Source organism: Mesitornis unicolor, unplaced genomic scaffold (assembly GCF_000695765.1).
Source record: "Mesitornis unicolor isolate BGI_N332 unplaced genomic scaffold, ASM69576v1 scaffold25766, whole genome shotgun sequence".
NCBI lineage: Eukaryota > Metazoa > Chordata > Aves > Mesitornithiformes > Mesitornithidae > Mesitornis > Mesitornis unicolor.
In genome coordinates, this window is record NW_010189291.1 from 18,701 (window position 1) to 36,510 (window position 17,810).

Below are 17,810 nucleotides of genomic sequence, written 5' to 3' on the forward strand. Positions count from 1 at the left end.
AAGTCTTTTGGGATCTTGTCAGGTGCTCTCATTCCTTTTCACATCCAGCTAGAATAGCTAGGAACAAACCCACACATCAGCCCTACTTTCATTGCTTTTCTATCATTCCACTTTTTAGGCTTGAGAAATCTTACGTTGTCAAGCCCTAAGAAAATGCAAGCTTTTTTTCTTTTTCTTTTTTTTTTTTTCCTGACAGTTATATCCTACCCTCTTCCATTTATTTTTATGTTCACTGTATTTTATTCTTACTATGTCTATTGAGCCCAAAGACTTGGAATTCGATTTTGCAGTCCTTTCTCATACAGTACTCTGCTCATTTAGTAGCAGGTTCAGATGCCTAAAGGATGCAGAAACAGTTCAAAAGTATATACTGGTTTTCTATATGGCATCTGACAAAAGTGAGATTTTTTTTCCTTATTTTCAAAACAGAACAACAACTTCAACAAAATATTTTTTTACCCTTTACTCAAATGAATAAGTAAACAATTTCAATATAAACACTGACAGCTTAAGCACTCCTGAGAACCTACACTTAGGGAGTCAATGGGGACCACAAGATACCAATTTCTAAATGAAGTTATTGGAGGATACCAGTGCAGAATAATGGAAAAGCATGGCACACTAAGGCACACTCTCAAGTCATTGACATGTTCATACATTTTCATAGTTATCTAAAACAAAGTTTATTTTAACCCAGGTGATACATATAAATTAACTTTAAAACAAAATCCCTCCAGATTGCAGTTCCACAGAGATTAAGAGATTTTTAAATACCAGAAGTAAGCTTGAATTAAATTTCAACCTCTGACTAATTAATTATTCTAGATTAGTTGCTTAAAAATCTAAATACGTCCTAGAGAGCAGCAAATAAAGACTGACTGGAGGCACTTAAATGAAACTGAAAAGCCATGTAATTAAAATCAACTCAACTTTTGTTCCACCTGCTAGGAGCTGAGTTCAGGTTTTTTATTTCACTGCCTAAGAACACCAAGCTTACACAGTATTATAGATGCTAACTTATAGTATAACCTGTCAGACAAGAACAAGCATAAGCATAGTTATGTTTCGCCAAAAAGATTCCCCCAAACCCTCAAACTCCACAACATAACAGAATGCCTTTTATGGACACTTTAAAAATTTTGGGTTAATTCACCTTGCCTAGTTTACAACACTTTCGGAGCACAAGGCACCTGTAATCCTCTCAGCTCACCTGGCTATGGCAATGCCAAGAGCTGGTTTCACAACACTGAGTTGTGGCAAATCAACGATATCACAGTGAAGAATCCAGCCTGGCAGTCTTTCCTATAGCACGATGGTGCTGTGCTTGTGCACAATTTATTCCTACACCAAAGGAAAACCTTTTGCAGCTCCAAGAATTTTTGCAAAGTTATGCGGGAAGGAAGATCACCAAGGAACATATTCAGTCACGGGCTAGTTAAGATGGAAGAAATGATTGTATGATCATACTCAGATCACCCAATGGTTTTGTGGAGCATCTGGGTGCCGTTAGGTTGGCTTCTTTGGGTCCGATTTTATTGTCAGCCAAGTGGTTTCCACATAACCTGCATTGATAAAGCTCTTTTGCCAGATAATGGTTACTAACCAAACTCAAAGTATCAAAACACGGCAACTGGACTACTTTTTTGCTCATTACACAGACTCTATTACTGACAACAACATAAAAGCAAATTATGATGAATCACCATGCCTTTATTATTTTTATTACCACTGAGCCCTGGAGTCCTACCACTAGAGAGGACCGCACTGTGCAAGACATCCTACTAAAAGTGTAAAAATGGCTCTGGACAGAAAACAGTGCTCTGCAGAAACCCAGAGAGGGCAGCTAAACAATAATAGCTTACATTGGGATGAGGCAGATGCAAAGAGAGAGGCAAACTAAAGAATAAGCAAGGAAGAAGCTGTAGAAAGAAAGAGATAGTCTACTGAAAGGAGAAGAGGTGGAGAACGTGACTAAGGGAAGCTCAGAATTAGCACCTAGTAAGACTTCCAAACATTTTTACTTTTGTCCATTAGTCCTAAATACTCTGCCATTACTAGCTTAGTTCTACTATTGTTTCTCTTAGACCAGGCAGAAAAATTTCCTTATATTTTGAGGTGAGCAGGCCTGCTTTGTGGGGGTGTAAGTCCCTGTAATGGCCTCATAAGAGTAATACATCTTCCAGTAGGACATAGTAATCAGAGTGTCTAATACCAGTCATATGCAGTTCATTCCCTCTCTCGTCTTGCTGCCAGGGGAACAAGTGAGTGTGCAGGGTATGTTTTGTGTTAGCAGGATTTGGGTCTTCCCACCCTAGCACACAACACAGAAGACAAAGCCAGTTGAAGAAATGCATTTTATATTTGCAGCAGAAGATGCAGAGGCTTTTTATAAATGTTGTCGTGAAAGTATGTTTGAAGTGCATGCCCTACCCTAAGTATAAATCACTAAAAATTCTGTTTTTGAAAATAGCTTGGCTATATAATTAGGAGTCCCTAGATTATCTCACCCTCTATATCCCTGAGAGACCTAGACCTACAAAAGCACAACCATGGCAGATAGTAATCAAGTAAAACAATGAGAAGACAATATTTTCTTCTTTGTGTATCTTATTTTCTTATGTGTGTATCTGTGCAAGTGATCTAACAAGACAAAAAAGGCCTCAGTGCTATTTCTAACTCAGCCAGTAAAGGAGAAGTGTCATAGAAATGAAACCAGGGCTATAGACAGACCCTCAAAGCCATCAGAAACATTGCTGATGAATAACCCTGCTGCATCCATGGGCCAACTCTCACACTCTCAGCAACTCTGTGGCAGCATAGAGCACACAGTGATGGCCCACAGGCCCTTTCACTTTGTCTGCTGTAAGCATCTCTCCACTCAGTGCTGTAAAGAGCACTTGTGCAGAAGTAAAAATAACACCTGGGCATAACACCACAGTAGGCAACAGTGGACCGTGGTGTTTCTGACTGGTTCAGTAGGTTGGGACACTTCAGGTAACATTTCCTTCACTGCGCAACTCTCCCCCCTAAATCCACCTCCCAATGTGCTTTGAAGTCACCACATTGTTCTGCCTGTGGTGAGCTAAGGATATAAGCAAGGCAAAGCATGTACAGAGAGAGGTACCAGCGACATTTTTATTAAACCAGTTGATGCAGCTGAATACCTTATCTTAGCCATTGTTTCATTTCCTGTTGTTCCCCTCTCGCAGCCTGTTTTGATTTAAAGCTATTCATTCAGGCAGGAGTACTTCACATAGGTAACGCAGAGTTTACACGACACAAAATGTGTGTGTGCATGCACATGCACACTTGCCCATTATTCCCACACCATCCATATCTGTAGTCTAGACAAAGCTACAAGAGCCAGAAGTGGGGAACAGGAAAGGAAAATAAAAGGTGAGGATTGCATCACTGTCACCACAGCCTAAAATGGGGAAAAAAAACTCCAAAGTGAAATCTTGCATGTTTCTCACTGAGCTGGGATATGACCTTCCATCAACCCTGGTCCACACAGACTCAAAAGATATTAAATCACCTCTGTGCCAGTAATCAAGAGCCACAATCTCATAAGAATTAAGTTGATGGACTAATTTGCCTTTGGGCTGCAAAAAGGCATGCTTTCAACTATGGGGTCTGAGTGTGGATGTTGCTATGCCACAAACAGCTGTGATGAATCTGCACAAGAAAGAGGGGGTGCTAGCTGTAGTAAAAAGGCTTCCAGAGAATGGTTTAAAGTCTGCAAAATCTACCAGCCCCCATTTCTCTGGTCCTTAAAGCTGGGACAGAGCAGCAAACCACACAGGGTGGGGTGCAGGGCATATTGTTACGGCATGCTCATAAATTACTCTGAGTATGACCTTGGTTATGAAAATGAAATTTGAAAAAAAAAATCACTTATTTTCTATTTATTTCTTTTATTTACCCTGCTGGAAAAATAAAATAGGCAGTATAATTTCCTAAACCACAAGACTTTACCACAAACCATCTCATCTTTGTGCTGGTATCCAAACACAACAGGCATGGGATATACCCCTTCATCTCTTTGGGTGGTAAATTGTTACTTGGTCCATGAAAAATAAAAGGAACAGATGCATGAAACAAAACTGTGGTCCTCAGTTTTGCAGGTTGGATGAGGCAGTCCCACAGCACCACTGCTAACCCTATGGAGCAAATCCTTGCCATGAGGGTGCTGGTGTGAATGATTGACAACTGCACTGCGGTAAATACGCATTAACACTTAAGGGTTGAAAGCAGTCAGGTTGACAAGAGCCCCATAGCAACAGATGAGTCAGTTTTGAATGCATCCTAATTGAAGACAGCAGCGTGGCTGGACATTTTGCACCAATGTGCTGGCCACCTGCTTGCGGGGTTAGGAGAAATGCTAGGCCTGGTTCTGTGCATCTTGAGAGGGGAATATTTTTCAGATGCTAAGCAAGTCCATGGACTGAATGACTTCAACTAAGCACAGCCATAAGGTTTCAGGCACATTTTAGCAGAACATCATCAGAGCATAAATGCTGCTGTTATTACAGAATATGTTATCTATTTTGTATGGGCTTAAGCACAGGGGATAAGGCTCTATTGAAGACAATTTAAAATCAAGGTAGCTCATAGGTAAAAAAAATAGTCATTATTCCACATTTAGTTGCTTTGATTTTAAATAGGACTTTAGGAACTGTAACAACTTCAGTTTTTTGGTGGTTGTTAATTTAACAGCAAAAGGAATTGGACTAGATTTGACACAGTGTCTTACTATCTCATTCAGCCATTTGTAGTGGGGACGTTATTGGTGATAATTGAGACATGTTCCAGATGTCAGAGAAATGTTAAGTCATTTTTAAGATTCCTGTGTTATGCCAAATACACGCAAATAGAAACTCATACCAGAGGGTGCATTATTTATCATTTTCCTATCCAAGAGGCAAGAAAAATGAAAGGCATTCAGCACAGACACCACCATATACATAGCTAAGAGAAAACAGATAGAGTTAGTCATATATTAGATGCCCCAGTTCCATACAAAGACAGCTTTAATGTTGGTGACTGTACTTACTGTAAGATTTTTTTTTTTGCTATGAAATCAATTATTATATATGTAAGCCTTCTGTTAAGGCCTTGTCTTCAAAATTGCACTGGCTGTTCAATTTCATTCCTAACTACAGTTTTGAGGTCTTTCATTCATTAGCAAACTCACTTGTGCGCTCAAACAACTAGTTTCATGTCATTTTATGGTGTACAAGAAAAGTAATACTATGAAAAAATAAAAATACAATAGCAAACATTAATACTCAATTACATAATCTTACTTAACAAAAGATCCAATAAGCATGCTCAGCAAAACAGTAGCAAAAAGGGCTCATATTTTCATTAGCTGAAACATTTACAAAAATTTTACAAAAATTTCATTTTTTCACCTCACTCCCCATGCTGATTGAAATGCAGTGTTTGAAAAAGACATCTCAGAGCTTTTTTAGAGCTATTCCTATGTGTCTTCCTATGTGACATTTGACATATGTTTCAGTGATGCAGTTTCTACAAAATTCACTTGTACGTCGTTCTCCCTAATTCTTCCCTCTGCATCTTACCTGAATGCTTTTACATCTGTCATTGTCACTCACAGTCAAAAAGCTTCAGATCTGGGATCCATTTGAAATAAAGATAATTTGAAATACCTAAGGAAGATAAACCCAAAGAGAATTCATTTCAGAGCTATGCACCTACTGTGCACAGATTTTTCCAAAATACTATATTCAAAACTTATCTGAAAAAGAAGAGGCAGAGCAGGGAGGGGAAGGAAGACAAGAAAAAAAATCTAGTTAATCACAGATGAAATTAAGGCTTATGACTGATTCTGATGAGGTCATCCAATTTTGTTTAAATTGACAAAGACAAATTTTCTAAATTTTATGTTGTAAAATATAATAATGAAATAACTCCAGAACTTTGTGATCTAGACTTCGAATATTATGGGACAACTGTTTCAAACAGGTATAATTCGGAACAGAACACTAACTCTATTGTCAAGGGATTTATTACAAAGATTATTATTGCAACAAGGACCAGAAATTCTTGTTACATGACCCCTATTAAACAAGTTACTTCAGCATTTCACTATCATTTCTGTACAAGTAAGAAGAGGTGTAAGGTGCAGCGATCAGATAAGGCAAGGAGACATCAACATGCAAGGCATGCTTGTCTGTATATGCTAGGTATTACAAGGACCATACCCGTGAAAGCCTTGAAACAGTCTTCACTCCATCCTCCTCCATGGACATTCAGTAAAGCATAAATAAAACTTATCATCGGCAAAGGTCTCCAGAACACTGGTTCAAACATGTTGGCATCTGGTGGCTTCACAGTTCCCACTTACTGTTCTCAAATTATAACTAATTTTGGGATTTTGCTCCATATCTCCACTTGCTGACCCCTGAAAAGCTGAAGCTGCCCTCCACAACAAGGTGATGGTTGCCAACTCAATGTTTCAGTGGGGACATCAACCTCCAAGATATTCTGATGCTGTTCTAAGGTAGCTCACCCAAGGGAGACATTTCTTGTCTCTGCCTTCATAGAGCTTCTGTGAAAGAGAATCTGGGAAAATATTCCCTGTTCCTTTCCACTTGAGCACAGCAGGTATAAGGCTACTTCTGTTTCATATCCACCACTATCTTTACCAGTTTCCAATTTTTTTTTTCCTTTCTACAGTTTACTAGATTTAGTCCACACTTTCCAGTTTATATCCTACTTGAAGTCATATTAAATGCAAAACTGTCAAGGAAATCTGAAATTATAAGCGCCTCTAAATTCAAGATCTTGTTTTAAAACTGTTTACAGCTTCACTAAACTGCAAACATTCAGACTGAAATGATAAGTAGTTTAAAACACTAAAGCCCTGATGCACTGATGTAATCCCAGAGTACTAGTACTTACACCAGCACAAAACCAACAGACATCCTACCAGAATCCACTTTCCAGACTGTCTTCCTTACAGTGCTCATTTTGCCCACCTCAGACACACTAAACTTACTGTTTTAATAATTAGCGTTAAAAAGCCTGAACTTTAAAGAATACAATAACCATACAAGTAACACAATCCACATAAAAGACAAAAAGCATTTGTTCTTTCATTAGATTGACTTTTCCTTAGATGCATAAATCACAAAATGTATGCAAGGAGATCTTTTACTGCATGAACAATTGAACAGTTTTCTCTTTTTTCCTTTATTTGTAGAGGCAACTGGCTACCCCACAAACCACTTGACCAAACAACCTGTTGGACTACTTCCAGGAAGCATTGAGACATCCACCAAAATATCAAAGGCTGTAATTACACTTTCATCATATGTTCCAACTCATCCATGAATAGTCAAAAAACATTAAAGACAACAATCTCATCTGAAGCTAATTACTGACAACCAGCTCAATACTGCCTATAGAGCTCATCTTTGATTTTCTTCATTAAAGAACAGTCTCATCAGTTCCCATGTTTCTCAAAGTATTTCTTGAAAGGGTTATAATTTATTGGCGATGAATTCCAGGTCCTGGGTTTCTTAAAATTTATTAACTCCACTGTCCTACTAGGTTCTTCATAGTGGGTCCAAGTTTGGTCATAATTCTACTGACATAATGACTAGCTGAGAAGGAAACAAACAAACAAATTTTTTTGTGTGTGTGAACCTGGCATTACTAGGTTCACAAAAAGTTGTTTTGTTTTGTTTTTTTCCAAGAAAATAAAGGAAGGATTTTCCAATAAAATATGTCTCATGGTTTCTTTTCCCACCCAAATTTTCAGAATATTTAATGATTTTATTTTTCCTCAAAAAACATCAGTTGTAAGAAAGTATCATTGCTCACATCTTACAGATAGGGAACTGAGGCACTTTGGAAGTCTGTGTCAGAACTGTAAGTTTTAACCTGGTCTCCAAAATACCAAGCTGGTCTTCAGACTACTGATAGCTCTTTCTTATCGCTGTTCTCAAACAGCAGCTGTAAAGTAACTTCAGGCTAACAAGTACTTCTTGGGATCCTAAACCAAAAATCAATGTTGAGGGCATAGGACCACAGCATAGCCTTGCCAGTATGGACATAGAATGATTCCAGATTTCCCAGGTAATCAGTGGTCAGGCAATCAGTGGTCAGTGACTAGTCAGAAGACGGATGAGTCCTTGGAAGCTGGGTAAAACCAGTTGTAGAGGTAACTAAGAGAGCAAAGAACAAGTCTCAGACGCATGTGAAAATATATAGTAAATTCAAATGCAATGTGGAATTACAGACCAGTGAAGAATGAGATAGGTGCAGACCATATTAGCAAACACAAGAATGCCTGCAAGAGAATCTTAAAGTGAGGAGAGAGACTGCTCCCAAGGATGGGCTCAGGGTGCAAACAACTCATCAGAAACTTCCTCTTCTACCAAGAACAAAAGCATTGACCTTCAGACTCAGAGTGCCAGTGGAAGGATAAGTATAAAATTGGAGAAAGGGGTAGATACTAGAAAATGCATCATTTTAGCTGTATTTGCTTTGAAGTATGTGTGTCATTATTATTGTAACTTGAATAATAATTCATTGATTAGATTATTATGATCTTAATCATACTAATGGTAGATTCTTGGGTTTGCATATAAGCTGTGTCCTTTTTTGCCTATAACAAGATCTTGAGTGTCACAAATTGGTGGCAATTCAAGGAAACTATTCTGTAACTAGGATGCAAAATTTTCTTAACAGTAACACGTTCACTGGTTCATCAAATTCAGATTAATTCTTTCTTGGAGAAGGGGCAAGAGCTGTTTTGAAGAGTCAGAATATTTAACAGGCAACACTACAAAGAACTTAGAGGAGTAAAACGGTTGACACCAACTTTTTTGCAGCTCTACAGCCTCAGAAATAGTGATATTTCAAAAGCAACAGATTTCAAATCAATACAAGGCACCAAATCAAACAGCACTCAAACCTCAGGCAGATGACACATATCACAGAGCACCATTAACATATGGTGCTCATAAACTATACTACTACCAGCTCATATTTGGAGAGCTTTATGGTTATGTTCAACATGGAGTTATCTTGTCTTAAGGTATCATACACATGGATCACAGTAACAAGATCCACACCTAAGAGAAACCACCTGCTTTGATTGTGACCAACGGTAAAGAAATAATGCTGCTTCCAACATATTCAAGCTACAGCAGAAAGGGCCCCATTAATTCCTCAGGGCTACACAGCTGAACAAATGATACAGCCTAAAAGGGAGAGGTCAACCCCATTCTCTACTCATGGCTTTTTTTGCATCACCTTTGCTTTGTTTGGGGCTGAACATCATTATTAGATTTTCCATCCTCCAGTTTCCTGCAAACAGGATGGGCAGTTGTCCTGCACAGCACCTCTGAAGTTATTTCAGCAAGAGAATCTGGTCAGACATAGCACCTCAAAACTGAATCCCTGCCCAGTAAGTCAAAGGAGGTTTGCCATTTTGCTAGGATTTTATTTTTGCCACACATCAGGCCGCTGCCAATTAAAAGCCTCAAAAGAGTGGAGTTCCTGCAGTTATATGATTGGAGAAAGAATAAAGAGGCTGAATCCGTAAGTAGGTTTGTTGAAAACAAAAATGAAAGATATGAATCCCCAGAAACAATAAAATCCAACTTCAAATGGAATCGATATCTAACACGAGTTTTATTCTGGTTTCAGTATGGGAGTTCTAAACATTGGAGTGATTTTTTTAGAATAAGACTTTATTAATTGCAGAATCAAATTCTCTAGAAATCACTCATTTTGCTTTTACGCTTTGTTTTATTGTTGGACTCAGGCACAGTACATTTTGCCAAGAAAGGGTAAGATCCTTTATAATATAGCTGCTCTAGGGATGGTAAGAGGCTATATAAATCCTCCCATAGGAAGGGAATTTTCTTTTTTGTAGAACTATAAATATAAACCAAATGGAATTGCTTAAGAGTCACTATTTGCCCTGTTGGTTCTTGTTCATCTTGTAAACTAAACACAATAAAAGAACAAAGATTATTTTCCATTTTTAAGGATTGTTTCTCCATTAGAGCTGCTCAGACACAGTTTATTTTCCAGTGGGTAATTCAAAATGAGGAGGTTTCTTTCCCTTATCTCTATACTTGGCACAACTTTCTATTTTTCAAAAATACAGCGTCACATTAATGCTTTATGCAAGGTAAAGCCCTGAATTCTGCCTGCTGAGGAAAGCAATACTAAGTGGTCTCAGAAAATTGCTAGAGAAAAATTTGAAATTTTATATACTCCTTTATGAGAGCTCTTGAGGAAATATTTTGAAATAGCAAATATAGTGAAGAACTTCAGCAGGTATTCAACAGCTCATTCCTAATTTACCTGAGCTAGCAGGTATTTTTAAAGCAAACCAACAATCTACATGACAAATAATTTAGTAGGAGCTGCTGAGTGCCTTCTATCATGAAAAAAAATCATGGTCTTTTTTTAAAAATATTGGTGATGAAACTTAGCAAAATGAAATCTGTTGAATGTGATTCTACTCATAACCACTCAGGAAGAATTTTGGCTGCTGTGAGCTCCATTTTATCCCTTTTTATGGATTTATGGACCTCAAATATAAATCTACATAACATCAGGTACATAGTTAGGTCATCTGAATCACATATGCTAAATGAGAAGTAGGAAAGTTTTCACAATGCACACTGCTGGACACAGTATGGTCATATATTTTTAAAAGATGAAATGTTGTGGCACACATTTCCCAGACAAACCTTGAAAAAGGAAAATAATTTCTGATTCAGTTAGCTGCAGAAACATCTTGCAACCTCTTTGCAACAATTTGTTATGACCTTTCATAAACCAAAACAGTGTTGTTTAGCAGCCAATGAAAACATTTGTACAGAGGACAAAGGAATTAGTCTACATTCACATGCAAAGATGATTAAAATCAAACTCAGACATCAATAATTGATCCCGGGTGTCCCTCTATTCTTTGACCCATAGCTTTCAGTTGTCTCTGATATAATTAGATGGTTAGAAAGCTTTTTTTTTTCTAGCAGTGATTTGGCAAATTTCTAAAAGCTTTCAGGAGTCAAATCTAGGAATTCATGCAATAAATATCATTACTGTAGAAGCCACAATAATTAAAAACTTTTTTCAAAGAATCTTAAATCATCTTAATCTGGAGCACTACAGACCATGAAAATAGTAACAGTTGGAAGATAAAAGTTACTGTACTTTTTCTTTGGATACTAGCCATAATAGCAAACATTTTTGTGACAGTTTTGAAATGTAGATTGGAGGTACATTGTAAAGTCAGAAATATACTTTGATCTTTCACATATTATACAGATATGCAAGTAGTTCAAGACGACAAACCTTTTTCATTCCATAAAGCACAGACAGTTTAACAGTTAAAGGATAATAATGACCAAGTTCATCAGCTGAGAAGCACCATGGGTCCATAACAGACTTTTTTAATTCTTGGGCCTATCTACTAATTTTTTTTACCAATTTCCTCTATTTAAAAAAAAATAAATAGATCAACTCATTATACACAGGGGCTACTAATACCTACAGTTGAAATTTTTAAGGGAAACCTCCAAACAACATACAGGGAAGGAAGAAGAGTGGGAAAATATGTAAGGAGTCTCTGTCTTTGAGTCGGCAAAGACCTAGCAATGAATAAGTGCTGCTCTCAGTTTGACGGTTTGTATTAATAAGAAGTTACAAACTGACCACTAAAACAGCAATAAAAACATCACTAGACATTAAAGGAAAATGTATGGATTACCACTCAATTGAGAACTGTCAGAATCTTTCTTTTATTGTTCATACTTAAATGAAGATTCTTGGTATCTGGACAGCAATGCTAACTTGGGATCACATTTATTCTGTTAAGCAAAGAGAACTTTCTCATGTAAATAATGTGCTTGTACTCCATTTGTCAGACAGGAACGAGATGGAGAAATAATATTTTAAATACTTATTTGCATGTTACATTAAGATATTCTGTTTAAAAGAGATTTGCTCATAAGATGTTTAATTTCCAACCTTTTTTCTGCTAAGAAGTTTTAGTTCTGAATTCATAGAGGGTGTGTAGTTGTAGACAATAATTTGAGGTAATGTATTTAAACACCACATATGTGTACACACTAAGCTGAACATTTTTGTTTGGTTCTGGATTTTGTTTTTTTTCAAACACCACTGTGAATCCATTCTTGGCAGATTTCTCCAGGACTCCTCAGTCAAAGCAAAACAATCATCTGTTGTGAAGATCTATAGCCTTGCTGTAATCACAAGGCTGAAATAAATTTACAAGTCCAACATATGTAAATGTTTCTCTCTCCTACTTAGGCTGTAAAACTCTTTAGAGAACAGAATGAATATTCTAGCAAAATTCACAACTCTGACATGTCCTGAGGCAGATCACCACTAGGACGTCACTGCGCTCAGTAAGAATCAAATTAAGACTCTTGTTACAACAGAGAAAAACTTACAGGGCTCAGCACCTTTGCAGCTAACCCAGCAAAGAGACTGGGTTGACATGGTGATCCTAGTGGTGACGCAGGCCTCAGTTTTGTTTTGCAGTGCATCATCTATTCAGGGCATGTTCTCAGTCTGTAAGTTAAAAATAAGAGTTTGTAGAAATTAGTCTAAAAATCTCATTCCTCTTTATGAGGAAGTCTTACAGTCTTTCCAGACACAAGAAAAGCATTCATGTAGAAAAATACATCCAGTGAGACAAGAATTACTGCCCTCAACACACAGTGGCACTGCAGTAAGACTTACTATCAAGTTATTCTTTCTCTTGTTACATTACCAGCTTAGACAACTTGTAGTCTTTCCTTTTTTTCCTAGAATTCTCCACAGGAAACTTGCAATGCACTATGTCTGGGAACAGCAGGCTTAACCCAGCCAAAAGAGAAAACAAATAATACTCCAAATCAACAGCCAAAAGCAAAAGAATCAGAGCTTCTAAGCAGCACAAAATAGTGTCATATTTGAGTCAAGGGTACTTGCTTACTTAACACAGAGAAGAAAAGATAAATTCTGCTGGCAGGTGAACATTAATACTTTTGACATTTCCCTTTGCCCCAAAGGCCACATACCAGAACCTCACACAAACACTGCAGAAGAGAGTAGCAGAAAAGGCATGCTATAGGAAGCATTCTGTCACATCAGAGGTCACTGTGGCTTACTTAGAAGAAGGACACGTATGTCTTGACAGAAATATTCAGTTGCCTTTGCACTAAAGGAATCAGCACAGGGTTACACGTGAATATAAACTCACTGCCTCCTCAGTTCACAGTCGTGATTGTGCTGGCAGGTTCCAGGCTCTTCTGCTTTTCAATATCCAGTTGGAACTTCATACAAAGAGGCAGATTTTAATGAGGTATTTAATTAGAAATTGGTATTTAATTGGAAATTAGATTTTTCACATACTTCATCAAGCTTAAAAGCAGAGGCATTCAAACAGACTGCATGTTTTTGACTCTTGGATAACATACAGCCTTTACTTCTATCAGCTCTCATCATTATCCATGCAGAAGTCCCCTACAATTATCATTAAATTAGATTAAGTCCATGATCTTTATGCTATGATCAAAGTAGGTACAGATGCTGAGATTGAATGAGGCACCGACTACAACAAATGGGATGGGGTCTAGAGGATTATCACACCAGCAATACCAAGTAAACTGGGTTATTAGTAACCAAACCTAACACAAAGAGGTTATCTGCTCTCAAGATACCATCATTTCTGTCTAATTTAGTTTACTCTTGATTTATCTTACAAAAGAGAACATCCTAGGTCTCTTTAAAATGTTTCTCACTATTTTTGCCTTTGGAAAAAAACACCCAAACAAATATATCTTTCTTAAGGTCATATTCTTCTGAGTAGTATCATCTAAACCAGATAATTCCCTAGCCTTTTCAGCCCTCTATGCTATTACCTCAGAGGCTCTCATGCTTTTCAGCAGCTGAGGACAGGATTTTTCCAGAAGCAAGGAGTCCATGTTAATAATTTTATTTTTTTTTTCCAGTCTAGAAGATGCCTGCAATGTAGCATGGAAGTATTTAACATGCACTGAAGAGTAGGTAAGAGTATTTTACCCTTTTTCCTTTTTAGTGCCTAATTGTTTTCAAACTCCTGACAGAGTGAATTAGACAGAAAGAAAATTAAGAAAAAAATTGTACTGGCATTTGGTGTTCTGAAGGCCCTGTTCTTAATTTCCTCCATTCTTTCATGTAATAATAGTTTTGGTTAAGCCTCCGGATACATGGTAAATTGGACCGTTTGAGTCCTTCCTCTTAATAGATTTTCTAGTAAAAATGTCCAATGTGAATAAGTACAATAGGTCCCACTAGTGCATAAGGTATTTGGAGAGGAAAACACAGAGTAGAAATTGATGAAAACTTTGCAAAAGATTCATAGCTTTAGAGAAAAGCTTCATTCAATTCTCTGCTCATCTCCCTGGGGATGCACTATAATAATTCAAACCCACCTAGGTGTGCACATGGAACAAAGCAGTGCTGGTTTCCCTTTCTTTTGACTCAGTATATTCGAGAGGTAATTAACTCTTGAGCAGCCACAACTGATGACATTACCTGCATTTTAGAACAAGGGGTGACTTCGCAAGACAGGCTAAGAATGAGAAACAGCTTCCCACAACTAGCAAAGGGAGCAGGTAGACAATCATGCAATTCCTAACCACTGTCAAATGCTGAGAAGTTGATCTGAAATTTGAGTTTTCAGATGATGACAGGATGATGTTTTCAATTGTCATGCTAACATAGATGATGTCAACATTCCAAGTTTAAATATATATATTTAAATACATATATGATATGCACATCTAGAATAAGTTACAAGAACATCCTAATTCTCACAGACTCAGGAGTTGTCCCTGCAGAGAACACATCAAAACCCCACACTGACAGAACATAGGTTATTTTCCCCACTTTTAACCTGTTTTCCTCCTCTAATGACTCTTATCTTACCTCAGCCAGAAGGTTCTTTACCTCTCCTGCCTGCCCTAGCAACTCCTTACTAATATCCTTTGCTTTGGCTATGAACATCCATGCAGCTGTTGATCCATTTAGTTGCTTAGGATTTTTAGTAGCACTGCACCTGAAGAGGTTACTGTCTCATACAGCCTGCTGCTGCTACAAGTTATCCTCGCATTGATCAGCCTGTAGGAGCATCCTCCAGCTACTTTCAATTGACATGTTACCAAAAGACATAGAATTTAAACTAATTAACCTAGCTTAGATCCTTTTTGCTTAACCAGGTGTGGGGTCATCCAGATGACCAACTCAGCTGGCAGCTGTGAGAGGATGAAAACCTCTGGGAGGAAGGATGTGATGAGCAGCCGGTAACCATCACACTTCCTCTTCCAGCTGCATCCACAGCTCTCCCTCTTAAAAACCAGTCCTGATCCCATTCTCAGAGGGTCACACTTTCCTCTGCAGATTAATCGAACATGCAGGCATTACTAGCAGGCTGAAATTGGAGAAGAGCAACTGTAGTATAGCTCTTTCTCATGCTGTCCCAACCACTCTTACTAGTCTCTGAGGACCTCCTCTGGCATTTATAGATTGTTTTCTTCGTTATTTGTGTACGATCAACACCATTTGCTGTGTCCTCCCCAAGTTTTGATAACTCTGCTCTCATCTCCTTCCTCTAAATAAACTAAACACCTCCTCCAAACTAAACTGCACTGTGTAAATGAGATCATGTGGGTGTCTTCGCACAGCGGTGTGTGGCCACTCCCTGGGACAACCTCCTTCACTTGTTCAATTAGATTGAGAATAATTTCAAATGAAAGTTGCATTGAAGGTGCTTGTAAAATATCGGCTGCTCCAAGGACCATAATTACTAGGCACCCCTGAAGCATTACCATGCCTATGTTGGCTGAAATATCCTTTGCAAAGAGATTCCCTGTGGTTTTTTTCTGTAATTCCACAACATAACATTTTATCCTTTAGTACCTTAGTACTTAAACACATTATGATTCAAAAAATAGTCATGCCAAGTTTTAATTAAAAATCCTTTTTTTCCTACTTCCAGTTAGATAGAAGAGCAAAAGTCTCTTTTTCCCATTTATAGAAATCCTTATTTTTGCCTCTATTTTTAACAAAAAATACAGACACGTTGCGAAAAGTGCCCCTGATGTGTCATCATCCAATAAAGTTCCACATGTGCAAATACCAGCCTTAACATAAAGATTCTATACTGAGAAAATTATAGCCAGCAAGAGGAAACAAAAGGTGGTTATGTACAACTTATGAATACTGTTACTAGCCACCGAAGGAGGGTCCAGGGTACATTTCAGAACTTCAAGAATGAAATCTCCTGGCCAATATCATAGCAACATTCCCAAACACATCCAAGCAAGTTTTTAGTTCAACTTGAGGAAGAACAGTGACTGTGCCTTTTTCGGGTCCCACTGCAGGACTTTCGATAACATGAAGTCTGTGAAAACCTTTTGTTCTGCAAACCTGGGGAGGAAAGACCTGGAGCACCTCTACAGAACATGAGGGCTGGGAGGAACCACAAAGAGAGTGAGATGTGCAAGAAAAGAAAGCAGTCTGTGGAGTGTTTTGAACTAGCACAGGTGTGGTGGCATCAATTCCTAGCAGGATTTGTGCATTTGTAGCTAGGAAGATCTTAAGGAACCAAATTTAATTACCAAATAGCATAGAGGAGGACTCTGATCAGCAAAACAAATAATTTGATAACCAGATATGATTTACAGATGATGAAGAAGTGCAGCACCTTGTCACAGACTTTACTAAGCCAAATCCAAAACAAGTTGTCAGTTGTGATATGTTTTAGACACTTTTTTTTTTCCTTCTAGGTTCACTGCCAGAAGTGAGGACTAATGCTTCTACAGGAAGACACAGACATCAGCCTGGTCATTTTACCAGCTGAGGAGAAATCAAGTGCCTTCTAATTAGTCCTGGTGACAGAAAAATCAGATAAGGTGTGCTAAACAAACATGCTCTGAAGCCAAGCAAAATTATAGCACTTTAAAGCTGTAGGCTGTTGGAACCAACTTGAACTATTTCAGCTAGATAAGCAAGGGGGGAATTGAATTTCTTCCTCTAAGTTTTCTTCAGTGTTCAAAGCAACACTGAAAGGTTTTCATTAAGTGGGAACTAGTAAGAATAAGAATATAGAGAAAACATACTTCAGCAAGTGGTGCAGCACAGTAGAAATATATCCATGGAGTGAAGTGGCTGGTGGTGAAGATGAGACATCCCCACTGCTGGGCATTCAGGGGCTTTTGCTTCCCACTCCCAGCAGTCTGGGCCTGTATGCTGAATGCCCACTCACAGCTTGGAATATATTGTTTGATTTAGTTGCAGCTGAAGGAAACCCATGCTGTCAGACTGCTCCACAAAGTGCATCAGTGCATTTTAAGCGGGGATGAGCAGCTGATGTGTTTTGAAGCTCACTAACACACTAATGGAAATGTTAAACACAGAGGAGCATCAATCTCTGCCTTCTTCAGTGCTTAAAACCTCCAAGCCACAAGATATGCAGCTTGCTTCTTCACTGATTACTGGTCATCGTGGCAGGTTTATGGATTTCCATGATAACTTCAGGAGTGCCTTTGCTCAGAAAACTAAGCCGTTTTTATTGGGTATCTAATTTTAGGACTCTATATCTGATAATTTTTATTTACATGTTTTTAGAAATTGGGAAGTGTAGCTGAGGTGAAGACATGCCGCAAGCTTGTTCCAGATGGCCAGAGCTGTAGGGGGAAAGAACCTGGATAATACTGGTGTGTTACAGACCGCACTGGGAAGAAATTAAAATGAGTAAGTTAATG